We start from the raw sequence: 16002 nt of genomic DNA, 5'->3' as shown, positions 1-16002 counted from the left end.
TGGATTTTCATTTCATCAACTGGACATAATCGGATGCGATGGCACTGTTACTAACACGGGATGGAAATCCGGTGTTATTCCCACAATTTAAAAATTTGTAAAAAGACCACTGTTGTGGGAAAATTGCCTTTTACACTTCAACAAATTGTCATTTCAGCATTTATTTCAAACGTTAAACGGAGAAACGACAGGTCCAAAATCGTTTAACGGTCCGATTGGCGCACAGCTTAATAAGTGTGAGAAATTACCAATAGTAAAATTTGTCAGTATCGATTGTGAAATTTCAGAAATTGACCGTAAAATTTTAGGCAAAGGTCAGCAGTTTTTGTTGGATATAAGTTCTGGTGTTAAATCAGGCAGTTGTTCTGAAAATTTATCTGTTCGTGAACCTGGAACAATTTCACACTTTTAGAAGTAATTACATCACTTTTACAAGTAATTTCTACTAGGTTACACACTTTTAGAAGTAATTACATCACTTTTACAAGTAATTTCTACTAGGTTACATATCTCTGCACTATCATTAAAGACAGAAATATAATTTACATTAGGCCCATTGTTTTTGAGGACACTATCAGTAGTATTATCTGAATCCTTTAATATACTGTCACATTCATCACGCGAAGCCATATTTTTACTTGCAATGAATAAGTTCTTTATTACTACTATAAATGTAGCATTACCACCCTTAATAGGCTTCAATTTTGAACCATTTTCTGTGGTAACATTCACATTAAGTTTATTTATTATCTTATTTCTTGCAACTTTCTTTTTTTCTTTTTCTATTTTAGGATCTGCTTTTGTGGATGCAGTTAGCCCAAAAATAATAAAATTATTCTACCATTTTTCTTTCTCTTTCGTTTCATTTGAACATAGCTGATAACATTGATTTCATCATTTAATTTTGTACCCTTTTTATCAAATAACTTGCTCCTACCCAACATGTTTTTCTGGTTTTCCAAAGTTCTAACTCTTTCAGATCATAATTCATTTTCCTTTCCTAGCTTTTTTATTTCTGACCAAGTGATCGGTATCCCTCCTGTCTAAATCAAATATTCTGTTTGTTAACTCTTCTAACTGCCTTTAGGTAACCATTTTACAGTCTTTAATACGCAGAAATTAAATTTTGGATTATTCGAACAACATATACATTAGGAATTAAATGCATCGGACAATTGGTTGTATAGTACCATTATAAAAACTTAAAACACTTGATAAATTTAAAAACCCATAAAATAATGTTGCGTTTTTAATTTCATTATATGACCCTTCCACAAAAAATTGTATAATCACATTCTCTCGTATAAACAATATAATTCTCTAGTATAATCAAATTATTAATTATAATTCAATTTAATTAATCATTATAATTAATCATTCTCTAGTATAATCAAAATAAAGAATGTAAAACCGCATTCTCTAGTTCTCTAGATTAGTAAATATAATGTGGAGTTGTCATAATCTGTTTAAATATTTTAATTGTAATAAATTAAATGTTATAATTGTAATAATCTAAAGTATAATCTGGATTGGTAAGTATAATGTGGAATTGAAAACAAATTGAGCATTATTAATTCAACAGAATCATGGATGCATAAATCAAATTTTGATAATCTGATTCACTTGAGGATTAATAAAACAAGATAAAGTTTATTATTAATATAAATGCTCTCTTGACTTACCTGACTTTTATGTAAACATTTAATAAATATTTAAAACAAATTTAAATGTTTACATGTTGCTTATACATTTTAAATAAATTAATCAACTTTTTATAAAGAACAATACTAATCTTTACGTTGTGTTTTGCAAAAAGTTATTGAGATCTTTTGAAGAACCTTCTTTTTTTTTTGAGGGGAGGGGGGGGGGGGAAAAAAGCTATAAAAGAAACCTAATAATAACTCTACTAGTTTCTTAATACTTCACAATGGGCCACTGTCGAGCAAAACCTCTCAAGTTCAACCACGATATTGGCGTAATTTATTTTTATAAATGTAATCTAGAGACCCCCAGCACTCCAAAATTAATACAATTTTTCCTTACAATAGTTTTCAAATATTGGTCAAACAGGAAAAATTATATAAAAAAGAAACATAAGGCTAGCACTTAGAACAATGTTTTTAACGACATATTAGTTTATAGACATCGCATATTAAATTAAGAAGAAATATGAATTTTTTTTTTTTTACGCTTACATTTTTTTAAAAATCTTTTTCAATTAAGCCCCTTTATATGTGCAACCTTCTTTTCAACACTTACCTTCACGCGATCAGAAAAACGTTAGGCCGCGCATGTGAATTGCGTATACATAAAAGTTTAGGACCAAATATTTTAAGCTCAGCTGAGCGCAGTAGGTGCAAAGTTTTTTTTTAATAAATGATATCCAATCATACATTTTGCCATAAAAAAACTGAAGAAGACCCAGAAAAAACGGTTTTAGATTTGTAATCGTCCAACGCCGACTATGCGGTTTTCGTTGAACACTTTTTTATTAGTATATTATTTTTATTACGTTAAAGCGTTTTTTTAATGTAAGTTTTTTCTGGATTATTGCTTTGTATTAAATTTATGTGAATAAGTGTAAAAAGATGATTTATGGAAGAAGAGTTACTATTTGTCTTTATGCAAAGAGTTTTATGTAAAAAGAAGATTTGAGTTTTGTGAAAAGAATTTATAGGAAAAAATGATATATGATTTTTGAAAGTGAGAAACTACATCATCTAGCAGGTAACTTTTAATTTGGCTAAATAACTTTTATAGAAAGTTCAAATTTTATAATAACTTTTATAAAATGCCGTTTTCAGTTGGAAAATTGTACTTTCAATGGGTCTTTGAAAGTGTTTTCTACTTTTAAATTACCCCAAAAAAATATTATTTTTTTACACTAAAACGCGGAAAACTCTAGACAAAAGTGCATAAAACGTTAAGCGTATTTTTCCTTCTCTTTATTGTCTTGTACCATAAAGAACAATATTATTAAATGCATTTTCCAAGTTTACGACATAGGTTAGGTTGACCAGCTGACCAAGTTTGTTCAGTTAAATACCATGTTGTTAGAAGGCATCAGACTAAGACAAGAGGTTGCCAGAGTTTGACTGAAGAGGTTTAATCGTCACTGGATTGAGTCTGGTCGGAAGAGGAAGTGCTTTTTATGAACAATCGGGACAGGTTGTTGAAAGAGCTGGAGACATAGGAAAAGATAAAGTTGATAAAGAAAGTAAACAAAATATAATATAATTAAACTTTTTTTTAAAGTGAGTGGTATATATATATATATATACACACACACATTAAGACAACGCAGGAAAGACTCTGGATCAAATACTCATAGCATGCTACAACAAGTTAAAGGAAGATGGAAGGCAGCAGGACGCTCAAGTTTTAAAGAAGATCAGGATTTCCATCATTGACTTTAATACGCAGAAATTAAGTTTTAGATAGTTTGTGTTTTATTTAATTAATATAACAATGTTATGTAATTTCTATGCAGCGTTATAATACTGTTTTGCTTTCCCAGTAGGCACAGCGACGTGACAAAAACGTGAATTTCACGTTATTTTGGCACGTGACAATAAGGTGACTTTTAGGTCCTCATGAAATGACCAATTCACGTGATTTATGGACGTGTTTTTCACGTTACTTTTGGCACGTGATATTTAGGTGACTTTTTGGTCCCCATGAAATGACCAATTCATGTGATTAATGGACGTGTTTTTCACGTTACTTTTGGCACGTGATATTTAGGTGACTTTTTGGTCCCCATAAACTGTCCAAAAGACGTGCTTTTTATGTTAATTTTGGCACGTAATATTTAAGCAATAATTATGCTTTACAATTACAATTATAAGTGTTTGGATTCGTGTAAAGAAAAAAAACTCATCGTCGAGGAAATATTTAATACGTATTAAAATACATGGTTTTATTAGTAAGTATATTAGTTCTTGACATAAAATTTTTTGATTTGTAATAAAAGCTGCACCCTAGTTAAAATATCCTCCTTATATCCAATAAGTAATAAGTACGAAGTCGTAGATCTGCAACTTACGAAGAGCACGCTTCAAACTTATATATCTATTCTCCCATAAAAGCACGCTTCAAACATAATCTAACGAATCAGTCGATATTTTCTTCTATAAGAGCACGCATCAAACTTTATCTAATGAATCAGATTTAGCTGAAAAGAAACGAATAAAATCTTAAATAATAATATGATTATTTAATAATTATCTCTAATCACAAACTTTTAAAACAAATCTTACTTTGAGAGTTGCTAACTACTTTTGGCAACAAGATTTTCTAGTGTGTTATTTGTTTTTTTTTATTTAAATCATTAAATAATTTTAAGAAAACAATACTACATACAGTGTAAAAAAATAAAAGTCATTTGCCTTCTAATTTTATACTCTGATTGCTAAAAAAGTAAATAAGTATTTAATAAAAAAAGATGTAACAAAAAAGTCGACAGATGATTAAAAAAAAAAGAAGTACATAATAAAAAATACAAGTTTAAAAAAATATTTTTTTATCTATATATATCTATATCTAATATCTATCTATAGATTTATCTATATCTATATAAAGTTAATAACTGATGGGCGTGATTAGAAAAAGACCTGTACTCACCTTATGTGATAACATCTGTGTACTATGTGATAACATGATAATTTGTTTTCTTTGTTTTCCATCTTCTTATATTTGCATCTGTTTCTGCATTAACTTGTTTATACATTAACTCACTAGATGCAAAGATGACAGCCCACAAAGTTGCTTTAAATGAGTAATCTACAAAGTTTTGAACAGCATTAAATGTCATTTTAGAATGCACACAAAAATTAAAACAATTTATAAAAATGTAATAGTTATCACATAACCACAAAGCATTATAGTGGGGATTTGATTTCATGATTTTCCTTATCCATGGTCAGATTTTCACCTTGAGGCTCCTTTTGCTGTGGAAACATTCACCACGGCTAAGGAGCCTCATCTACCCCTAATTATATATAATATATTAAGAATAAAACTAAAAATATGTATAATAAAGTATTGTCAAATTAGGTCACCAACAAATACAGAGTGCTGAAAATTCAACTCAGAATCAAGTTGCATTCTCTAACAAGATATGAATTAAATCAAATTCTTACTACAGAGTGCGATCACAAAAGAAGACAAAGAGAGCGAAAAGTGAAATTTCTCAAACTTTAAAAGTTAAAAGGTTATTGGGTCTTACTACAGAATGATATTCCTAGGCAATAACATAACAATACCATTGGGTCTTCCTAGTCAATAAATCTTTCTTTTTTCCATAAATTTTAAATACAGATAGATAAACTATTATAAATGAATATATATATATATATATATATATATATATATATATATGTGTGTGTGTGTGTGTGTGTGTGTGTGTGTGTGTGTGTGTGTGTGTGTGTGTGTGTGTGTGTGTGTGTGTATATATATATATATATTTGATATATATATATATATATATATATATATATATATATATATATATATATATATATATATATATATATATATATATATATATATATATATATATATTATATATCATCGTGGTCAACATATAATTTCTTTTTTTTTCCAACAAGTTTCTTTTTTTTAACATATAGCTTCTCTAGTAACTCTTGTTTTTTGCAAGTGGCTCTTTTTAATGCATTAGATTATGATATATCAGCTTTAATGTCATCTAAATGGAAAAGGAATCATTAAATAATGACATTACATTTAGTGATATAAACTGAAAAAAAACATTTATATTCAAGGAATAAACGTAAGGCTATTCTTTTTTCAGCACAGAATCCAGTTTCATCAGAAGACTTCTTTAAATTCTCAATTATAGATAATGTCTGTCAATTTTAAGTATTGACAATTTCAATATCTTCCATAACTTTTCCTTTTGCTTCCATTTTCAATGTTTTTTCTATAGACAGGGCTTTTGAACATTGTTCATCAAAATACTTCTTTCTTTGTTTGCAGTAATCTAATTAATCTTTTGTTATTTCAACTTCATGAGCCATGAACCCATGAAATGTGAGGTAATCTTGGATTGAACATAAAGAGATTTTAGTGTCTGGGACATATTGTCATCTTTCAGACTTATGTTGCTGTTAAAACCACGTTCAACTTGAGCTTGTCCATGCGATAAAATGAGGACAATTTGAAAATGTGCTGTAGATTTGCATACATCTTTAAATCAGTGTATTCCCACAAAAAGTAGTCCAACCAATCCATATCTTTATCAAAAGTCAAAAATACTTTTGTTATCAACGACCACACTTTTACAGAACCTGGAATATTCTTTCTTAGCTAAATCACCAACAGAAGCTCTAATTTTCTTGAAAGTAACAAGCTTCATCAACAGTTTGTCAAAAAAATAATCACACTTTTCTGTGATATTCAACCATAAACGATGGAGAAATACACACCAGACAGCAAGCAACCAGTGAAGACAAAGGGCTTTTCCCAATAATATGAGTTCACATTGAGACACCAAAATTACATATTTCCTTTTTGAACTTGTCCATTTGAACATCAGTAATCTTTGTCTTTCTCTTGAGTTGCTACAGATAATCCTTCAATGAAAAACTAATATTAATCTTGCTGGTTGAAAGCCAGTTTGTGTAATTAAACAAATCTATTTTTAACAAAGACGTTGTAGTTTTGTCATTTAAAAGAAACATCTAACCGAATGAACTTCGCATAAAAGTTGCGTAATAGTTCTTCAAGAGTCACCACCAGAAAAGGAGCCATTGGTTTATCAGTTTGAAAAGAAACTGGAAGAAAAAAAAAATGCAAGATTGAAAATAACATTTTGTGATTTTTTCTCAAAATTTTAAAAATAATATGAAAAGAATATCTCAGAATATTTCTATAATTTTCTAATAAAACAAAATATATTACATAAAAAGCAATAAAATTGCATCTGGATCAAATATCACCTACCAAGGAATGTATTTAGACTGCCACTAATTTCTTCAAAAAACTTCAACTTTAAAGGAACTAAAATTTTATTTGTTTGAGTACTTTGATGTTAAAAGTTGGTGTTTTGCCCTGATTTACCAAGTCCAGGTTGCTTACTTTTTGGTAAAGACTTCCAGTAGTCAACAAGACTACTTTTGACCAAACCTCTATTGCTTTCTTGGCAACACTTTGATTTTTAGCCCGTCGAGTGCCACAAAATATGTAAGGAAAATATGTTGCCTTAGCTATTCTTTCATAATCACTTGCTCTTGATGGACTTTGGTACATTGAAGACATTTAGTACATTGAAGACATTAACTTCTTTAAGTTCCAATCTGTAGCTTTAGCAACAGTTTATAAGGATCCATTGATAGTATGTAAACCACAGGCAATATCAATGAGTGTATTTAATTCATTGTTATGAAATTCTTTGTTGAGCATTTCCAAAAACAGTTTATTTACATTAGAGATATCCATAGAAACCTGAAGCATTTTTTCAGCATTCAAACCAGTCATGCGGGATTTAAACATATTTAGAATATCTGGGGCTACAGCTTTTCCCATGAACTCTGAACTATAATATCTTGTACAAACAGTATTCCTCTCTTCATTCCAATAGCGCACATGTAAGTCCATTTGACCTTTCTTTATAACTTTATTGTAAGACTTATCAAAAAGACATACAAAGTTATCCTGCAGGGTAAGATCTTTTATCAGAATTTTTTTTAAATAAGGGGCAAGACCATGAGTTACAATATAGCCAGATTTTGTTCGACCACATAAAAAGTCGCTGGCAATTTTGCTATCTGGAAACATCAAAGCAAATTGTTTAGACTTATTCTCACTTGATCTAAAAGAGTATTTGCTTTGAACAATATTTAAATACCAAATTAATTCTGCTTTCAAAACTGCTTCCTTCTGAAGCATATCTGAAATGATATATTCCTTTGATAGGCTTTTGTGGTACTGATTGCAAAGTTTCTTTGAACACAACAACATACCCTCTTTAGGCAATCGCTTTACATCATATTATTTCATACAATTACACATTTGAATATATGATTTTTTTGAACTTATTAGGAATATTAAACACTTTATTCAAGATCTAGGTGTGTAGCAAAGTCTAAAATTATAGTATAGAAGTTTCCTAGAGTTACCAATATGGTTTTTTAAAATTCTTAATAAGTTTTGCACTCCGTAAGTGTAACCATAAAAAATATTTTTCTCTGCTGAAACAGATTTTTTGCACAATTTGATAAATCAAGTTTTTCCATCAATACATTTATACATCTAAGGTACTTAAGTGATTATTTAATATTTAGCTTTATTTAATTAAAGTTATAGTTAAAAAAACGAATTTGCACGATTCAAATTTTAAAAAAGCACGAAAAAATTTTGATTATTGCAAAATAATTTATATTGGGCATTGGTAAAATCCGGAATGCAGAGATGCGGAAACTTTCAATGGGTAAAATGGGTAAAAGAGCCTTTATACCCATGCCTGCTAATGAGAACAACTTAAAACAAACTTTGCATCTTGCAAGGCTGGTATATTTATCTTTCTGAAATCAAGAAGTGTAACTACCATTATTTAACGAAATATTCCGGAAACTTTTATATTTAGGCATCTAAAGGTAATTAGTGAAAAAAATATAACAATTTTTTTAATATGAAGTTTGTTTAACATCTTGCTAATGCTTTTTTCCCTAAAGTATATATATTTAGCTGTAATTAAGTATGTATATATACATGTATATATATATATATATATATATATATATATATATATATATATATATATATATATATATATGTATATATATATATATGTATGTATATATATATATATATATATATATATATATATATATATATATATATATATATATATATATATATATATATAGCTTTAATTAAAAAAGAGGGTCAATAAATACTTATCCCTTATAGCACGGTGTTCACTTGTTAAAAAACAAAATAAAATTATTTAAATAAAGTGAAAGTTAAATACAAATAGCCAAAAACATACATTAAAAAACTTACTCTAATACTCAGAGGGTTGATATATGATCTATGTGTGTGTTTATATACACACAGATATATATATATATATATATATATATAGATATATATATATATATATATATATATATATGTATATATATATATATATATATATATATATATATAAATATATGTATAGAACCCTTATATGCTGTCCGAAAGTTTTTTCCATATTTTGTTGACAAAAAATAAAAATTAAAATGCAAGACCATAATTTTTTTTTTTTATTAATGATAGACTGCCTGCCCCAACCAAACCCTCAGTCAATGAAGCAGCACTCCCTTGCGAGTCAGGCTATTTGTCAGTCGATGTAGCAGCACTCCCTTGCGAGTCAGGCTATTTGTCAGTCGATGTAGCAGCACTCCCTTGCGAGTCAGGCTATTTGTCAGTCAATGTAGCAGCACTCCCTTGCGAGTCAGGCTATAAGATAGTCGATGTAGCAACACTCAAAAAATAAAAATAAAAACAATTTATTAAAAAAAATAAAAACATTTTATTAAAAAAAATAAAAATAAAAACATTGTTTATATTGTTAAAAACATTCAGAATGTTTTAAAAACATTCAGAATGTTTTTAAAAACATTCTGGTCAATTAAATTTGCGTTTTTGTGGTTTTTTTAAAAAACGATTAATTGGTAATTAAATTAATGGTTTTGACTTTCATCCAACACGCAAATGTTGGATGAAAGTCAAAAGTAATTAAAAGTGACGTATATGTTGGCGTAAGAATCACTTTTTTCCTTCCGTGCTTCCCAAACGCAACAAACTACATATATATATATATATATATATATATATATATATATATATATATATATATATATATATATATAAAACAAAAGTATAGGATTTTAACTCATCAAAGATGTAACTATGCTTCTCTATAGATAAGTATAACCCATTTGCTTTAATAAAATTTCCTAGATGATAAAAAAAAAAAAAGAAAGTAAGGAGAAATTAAGGAGAGCAGTCAAATTTTAACTTTTTTAAAGGTTATTTAAGGACTTTTAAGGAGTTTTTTTTTTTTTTAAGGATATTTAAGGTTTTTAAGGAGGAGTGGGAACCCTGAATATGGTAGAAAAAAAAGTATACCTTGTAGTAGGGTTTGATCTTTTGCATGTTGCAATATGAGAATTATCTGCCATAACGTTACACAATTTTGAACTAAGCTTTATAATATATTTATTAAACCTAAATTGATAAAACTTAGTTATAAGATAATATGTTTGGATAAAATATTATATATGTGACATTTTATTTTTGTCAAAAATGCATTGCGATGTTATAAGATATCTTACGCCCTACTTTTTAAATTAATTATTATAAAATTACAATGCAAAATAATTACATTATTATAAAAGTAAAATAAAAAGTAATTACAATAATGAATATATAAACTACATATTTCATGTAATCATTATATTTAAAATATCCGGAAAAAATTTATGGAAAAAATCCTGAAAAAATTCAGAATATTTTCCCCCTCATTTTTCCCTTAATTTTGCATTCAGCCAAGTTGTTTCTCAATTTCTTAAAAACTTTTCTTAATATTTTTATGAATGATGACTAAAACAACATAAAAACAAATAGATGAATAATATATACTTGTTATATGTTGTAATATAAGTTGTATGTATGGAACTTGTAATATAAGTTGTATGTATGGAAAACTTTTCGGATATTTGGAAAAAGATAAATTTCAGAAAAATATCTGGTATTCCGGGAATATCCCGAATAAGATAATCCCTGAAACTAAATTATAAAAAAATAGTAAATAAAGAATATCTTTCCAAGTTTCTAATCACAGGTTTTTATTATGAATAAAAAAATTCCAAAATACACAATATTTTGGCAACGTAACAATCACGTTTTAATCAAGTAAAATTGTCACCTGGACAAGGTCACCTAAAATATAAATGATTGAAACATGAAGAAGGAAACGGGGTAAGAGCAGGCATCAAACTTTATCTAATGAATAAGTTGATATTTTCTCCAATAATAGCTCACAACACCAAATTTAGCTCAAAAGAAACAAATAAAAACTTAAATAATAATATGAATATTAAATAATCATCTTAAATCACAAATTTTTAACACAAATCTTACATGGTGAGTCACCAACTGTTTTGGCAACAAGATTTTCTGGTGTTGCTATTTCTTTGATCTAAATCATTAAACAATTTTTAAAAAAGTAATGCTATACTTGAGAGAAACCTGCTTTACATATTGGAAGGTCGTCAACATTGAAAGATAAGTAAAATGTAGTTTCAAATACAATAGCATCATAATTATCTTTTTGTGGGGAAAACATCAAACAAATCCGTGTTAATAACCTGTTTTATATTGTACATAATAACAATAGTAATAAAAGTCATATAATATATATAATAATAATTTTATATAACTCGAATATATATATATATTAATCATATAATATTCAAATAATATAAAAAAAGGAAATAAATAAGTATTAACCCTTTTTAACAAGTAAAGCACGAGATCAAGATGTCATATATTATTAAAAGATAAAGTATTTAATAATAATATATACATATATCAATAATAAATAACATAACACATTAATTTATTGATATTATCTTGGATAAATTCTTTAACCTTGTTGATAAAAACCAAATAAAGAAAGAAAATCTATTTTGGGTTTTTATCTAAACGACTCTTGACTAATAATGTATGCAGAAGTTCGAGAGACATTATTATTGCTCAAGAATCAAGAATAAGTTCTGCTAGAACTTATCATTTGTCCATGTAGCTTACTGAATTTAATATTAAATTCGTTATAACATAACTTATTTCGTACTAATTTAAGTAAGCAAAATGGACAAATTCGCCAGTCTAAAATATTATATCATAAAGTAAAAAAAAAGCATACCTTGTATTTGAGTTTAATCTTATTTGTCTGGCAAATAGGGACGGCAAATAGGGTACTAATTTATTTAACTTAATTTGATATAATTTAGATATTAGATATTACAACTTAAAATATATTGTTCTTTTTAGTTCACAGTGCAGAGACTTCCGTAATGGCGCTTTTTTATAATGAATTTTATTAAATAAATTTAAAAAAAGAAAGATAAAGATAAAAAAATAAAATAAGAAAAGTAAATAAAATAAAAATAAAGAGAATGAAGAAAAGAAAAAAGAAGGAAATAAAAAAACAAAAACTAAAAAAAAATTAAAAATCAAATCAAACAAATTAACGAAAGAAAAAAATGAGATAAGAAAAAGGAAATACAAAAAACCAAAGTTAAAAGAAAGTAAAACATTTGAAAATGGAAAGTAATTAAAAAGAATTTTAAAAATATATAAAAGTTTTTGAAAAAAGGAAAAAGAATGTTTTTTAAATTTTGCTTGATATGGTTTACTTTTTTATTTTATTATTGTCATTTATTATGAAAACTCTATACTTTTTGTGACTAAATGTTTGTGTGTAAGTGGGTGCCACGTTTTTATTTGCGAGTATTATTGAAAATTTTTTGTTTGTTTATTTATTGTTATTTTTTAATGAAATATTTATATTACTTTTATTTATATGATTATTGATATTAAGATTATTATATTTATTAAATCATTGTTACTTTTTTTTGCAGTAATTTTAGTTACATGGTAGGTTGTTACGTTTTGTCAGTATATAACCGTTTTTAACTTTCATGTCTGTGCATTATATTCAATTGTTGTTGTAAAATTGATTTATTATCATATAATTTTCTTATTATTCTTATAATTTATCATCATTATTATTGTCATTATTATTTGTTTTATTAATGCTATTTCATGGTATTTACTTAAGATTAGTTTTTAACTATTTGTAAATAACCTCGATTGTAAGATCTTTTATCGAAAATATATTGATAATGATATTGATAATGATATTAGTTCTGTTTTAAATGCATTGCGTTAAAAGATATTATATAGACCAATTTTTTTTTTTTAATTATGATAATACTACAATAAAAGTTAATTATATTATCATAGAAGTAAATAATTATAACTAATATAATGAATACAAAAACTATACTATAAAAAAATAATTAATATATTAAAAAATATTATTTCACATTTCTTATGCCAGTTTTTTTTTAGAATAAAAAAAGTTCCGAAAGACGGGATATTTTGGCACGTAACTTTCACGTGACTTTCACGTAAAATAGTAACCTGAACAAAGTCACCTAAAACACACGTGATTGAAACGTGAATAAAACGTTGCGTGCCTACTGGGTTATTTACACAAAAATAAGCATGCTCAACAACTTAATAGGAGTACTACATTAATGTTGAAGTTTTGCCCGTCTTTTGGACTGTTGGTAAGTAAATTGGTTGGGCAGAGTTTTTTTATTTGTGTATATAAAACACATAAAGAAAAAACGTAACATAGTTAACTATGTAGTCCTGTCATACGGTAACATAGTTAACTATGTAGTCCTGTCATACGGTTTTTAGAAATTTAATTGTTGCTTGATTTTGTACACATATTTGGTGAAACAGAAGCATTGAAATTTTTTCTTCATTGTTTTTTTTAAACAAAACAAAAGAAAAACCCAACAGTTTTTGACATCCAATGCGCATATTAAATCAAAATAAAAATTATATTTCTGAAAACTAGGTACAAAGCCGTAATTGGCTGGGGAAAAAATAATGTTCATTCTAAAATTCTAGATTTGATGGGTTGTTATTTAAGAAAGGAATAAAAATAACAAACAATAATTAAATTTAATATTTATTAAAAAACATCATATAACTATCTTCTCAAAACTCCAGATTTGTTCTGGACATTGGCATTAAAGAGTTGAAAAAAATATACATATTTCAATTTGTTTTTTTAATGAGTCTTTTATATTCAGGCTTTCAAAGTTGGATTACCAGGTAATAGGAATTAGCGCCATGAGGAACGGCAGCAAGCTGCATCCCGTAATGCCTTAACAGGGGATTATAAAGCCTCAGTTGACTTGCATGAATTTTTTCAATCACAAGGCTAAGCGGATAACAGAGTCTGATATATTTGAGAACAGAGCTCAAAATCTCATTATGACTTTAAAGTATGGTGTGATAGTTGCACTGGACAGCTTGTTTTTAAACAGGTGGCGTCTGAAGATGTTGACCAGATAGCAGTAGAAGAATCTTTGTTCCTTACCAACCTTTTTTCCTTTTAGATCTAGAGCAAGGAGACTTAAAAGATTGTCAGGAAAAACCTAAGACCTCCCTATACACTCAATTACAGACCAATCAGGTTTCAAAAGATAAAGAAGTGCAAAGATGACGTGGTGGAGGAAAATAACTTTTTCAAGGAGTTTTAGGCTGTCTCTATAAGGTTGAATGGACCCATAATCTATCACGAGCTGAAGAAGACTGTAGTTTATGAAAAAGTTGCCACCATTTGTTGTGAGGTGGCTAAATCAACTACTAGTTGCAGCTTTTGTGGTCTAACTAGCTTTAACCTAAACGACTTGAACAATGTTTTTAGAGTTGCGGCAGATCTTCCAGATATTACATTTAAACATGGTAAGCCCACCATTTATTTATGGGTAAAGAGCATAGAGTGCTTTCATCACATAGCCTACAAGTTTTAAAAAAGTGGATGGCAAGGTCAGGACATAAAGAGCTAGTTAAGCTTAAAAAAACAGACTCTAGTAGATTTGAGAGCAGACCTTGGTATCAATGTTCCAAAGTCAGGGTGGTCTGAAAACTCCAAAAATGTTAATATTACCTGGAGAATTTTCAGGTCATACTAAACGTCAGCAGAAAATTGTTGAAAAATGTTGATGATAAGCTGATGATGAGGTTTTACATTGTTCTCTGTATACTCTTCAGAAATTAGGAAGTATATCATAAAAAGATTTAGTATAACTTGGAGACAGTATAACTTGGAGACTCTGTACACCAGCCTGTGCAAATGGTATCATATGCCCCAAGTAGTACACAAGATGTTGGCACACATCAAGTTGTCAGAACAAATTCCATTCCAATTAGATCTCTGTGTGAAGAGCCACATAAATCCTCCGACAAGATGTTCAAGCACAACAGAGACACAACACAAGAAAATTCTTCAGGCCCCAAACAAACTATGATCTTATGACAAGGATGCTTTGAAGCTCCAATTCTAAGGTTTTCAGAATGAGAATGAATCAGGAGGTTAAAGACTTCAGTTTAAACAGAGGAAGCTAAGTAGTTCATGATGTACTAATGTACGGTGTATGTCATAACCTAGATTCATACTTATAATAAAAAAAGTTTATGTTAATAATGTTCCTTATTTATTGTACGAAATATGTTTATATTCACAATATCAAAGAAATTGAGTTCATAAAATACATAAAAAAGAAGAATATACCGTCTTGACAACGCATTATCCCACCTAAAATGACTACTTGTGCAATCGCGATCATTCCAAGACACTAAACATGCTCAGATTTGAATTTACTGACCTCAACTATCTATACAAAACCATCTAATTGAAAAACTATCGGAACATCCCGGAACCATTCTTAACAACCTTTAAAATAATCATCTGTGTATCAAAGATGAACTCCTTTTCCCTATAAAACCCCTATAAACATGTATAAAAAAAAAAACAACAAAAAACAACTCCTATAAACATGTATTAAATATACAGGGGGGTGCAAAAAAAAAGCCACACTCAATTTTTTAATAAAAAAACCAACAAAAAATGTTTTAAACTTATATAATAAAAGTAATTCAGGACAATTTTTAAAGAAATATATTTTTATTGTACATTGAAAGAATTATTGTACAATGAAAAGAAATTAGGATTTGTAATTTATTTTTGAAGTTTTAGCTGTATTAGTACATAATTGCCCATCCTTTGATTCTTATGACTTTAGCGCTAAGTCTTTTTAAGTAGTCCTTTGGCAAAGCATTCCAATCAGCGAGAAGAATTTGGACCAGTTCATCTTCATTTGTTGCTCTACAATCTTGCAGTTC

At 27.9% G+C, this 16002-nt stretch overlaps 1 long non-coding RNA gene across 1 annotated transcript; it reads right to left on the bottom strand.

Moving 5' to 3' along the window:
• Positions 1-3882: 3882 nt before the first annotated feature.
• Positions 3883-12071, bottom strand: LOC136080725 (uncharacterized). Its single transcript, XR_010638610.1, has 6 exons — positions 11936-12071; positions 11152-11209; positions 10138-10236; positions 4624-4782; positions 4260-4411; positions 3883-4174 (listed from the first exon to the last, which is right to left on the bottom strand). It is a non-coding gene; the product is annotated as an uncharacterized LOC136080725 (long non-coding RNA).
• Positions 12072-16002: the final 3931 nt, after the last annotated feature.

This window comes from Hydra vulgaris, chromosome 05 (assembly GCF_038396675.1).
Source record: "Hydra vulgaris chromosome 05, alternate assembly HydraT2T_AEP".
In the NCBI taxonomy this organism is placed as follows: domain Eukaryota; kingdom Metazoa; phylum Cnidaria; class Hydrozoa; order Anthoathecata; family Hydridae; genus Hydra; species Hydra vulgaris.
The sequence above is the reverse complement of the archived record's forward strand: the minus strand, read 5'-3'. Positions and strand labels throughout refer to the sequence as shown.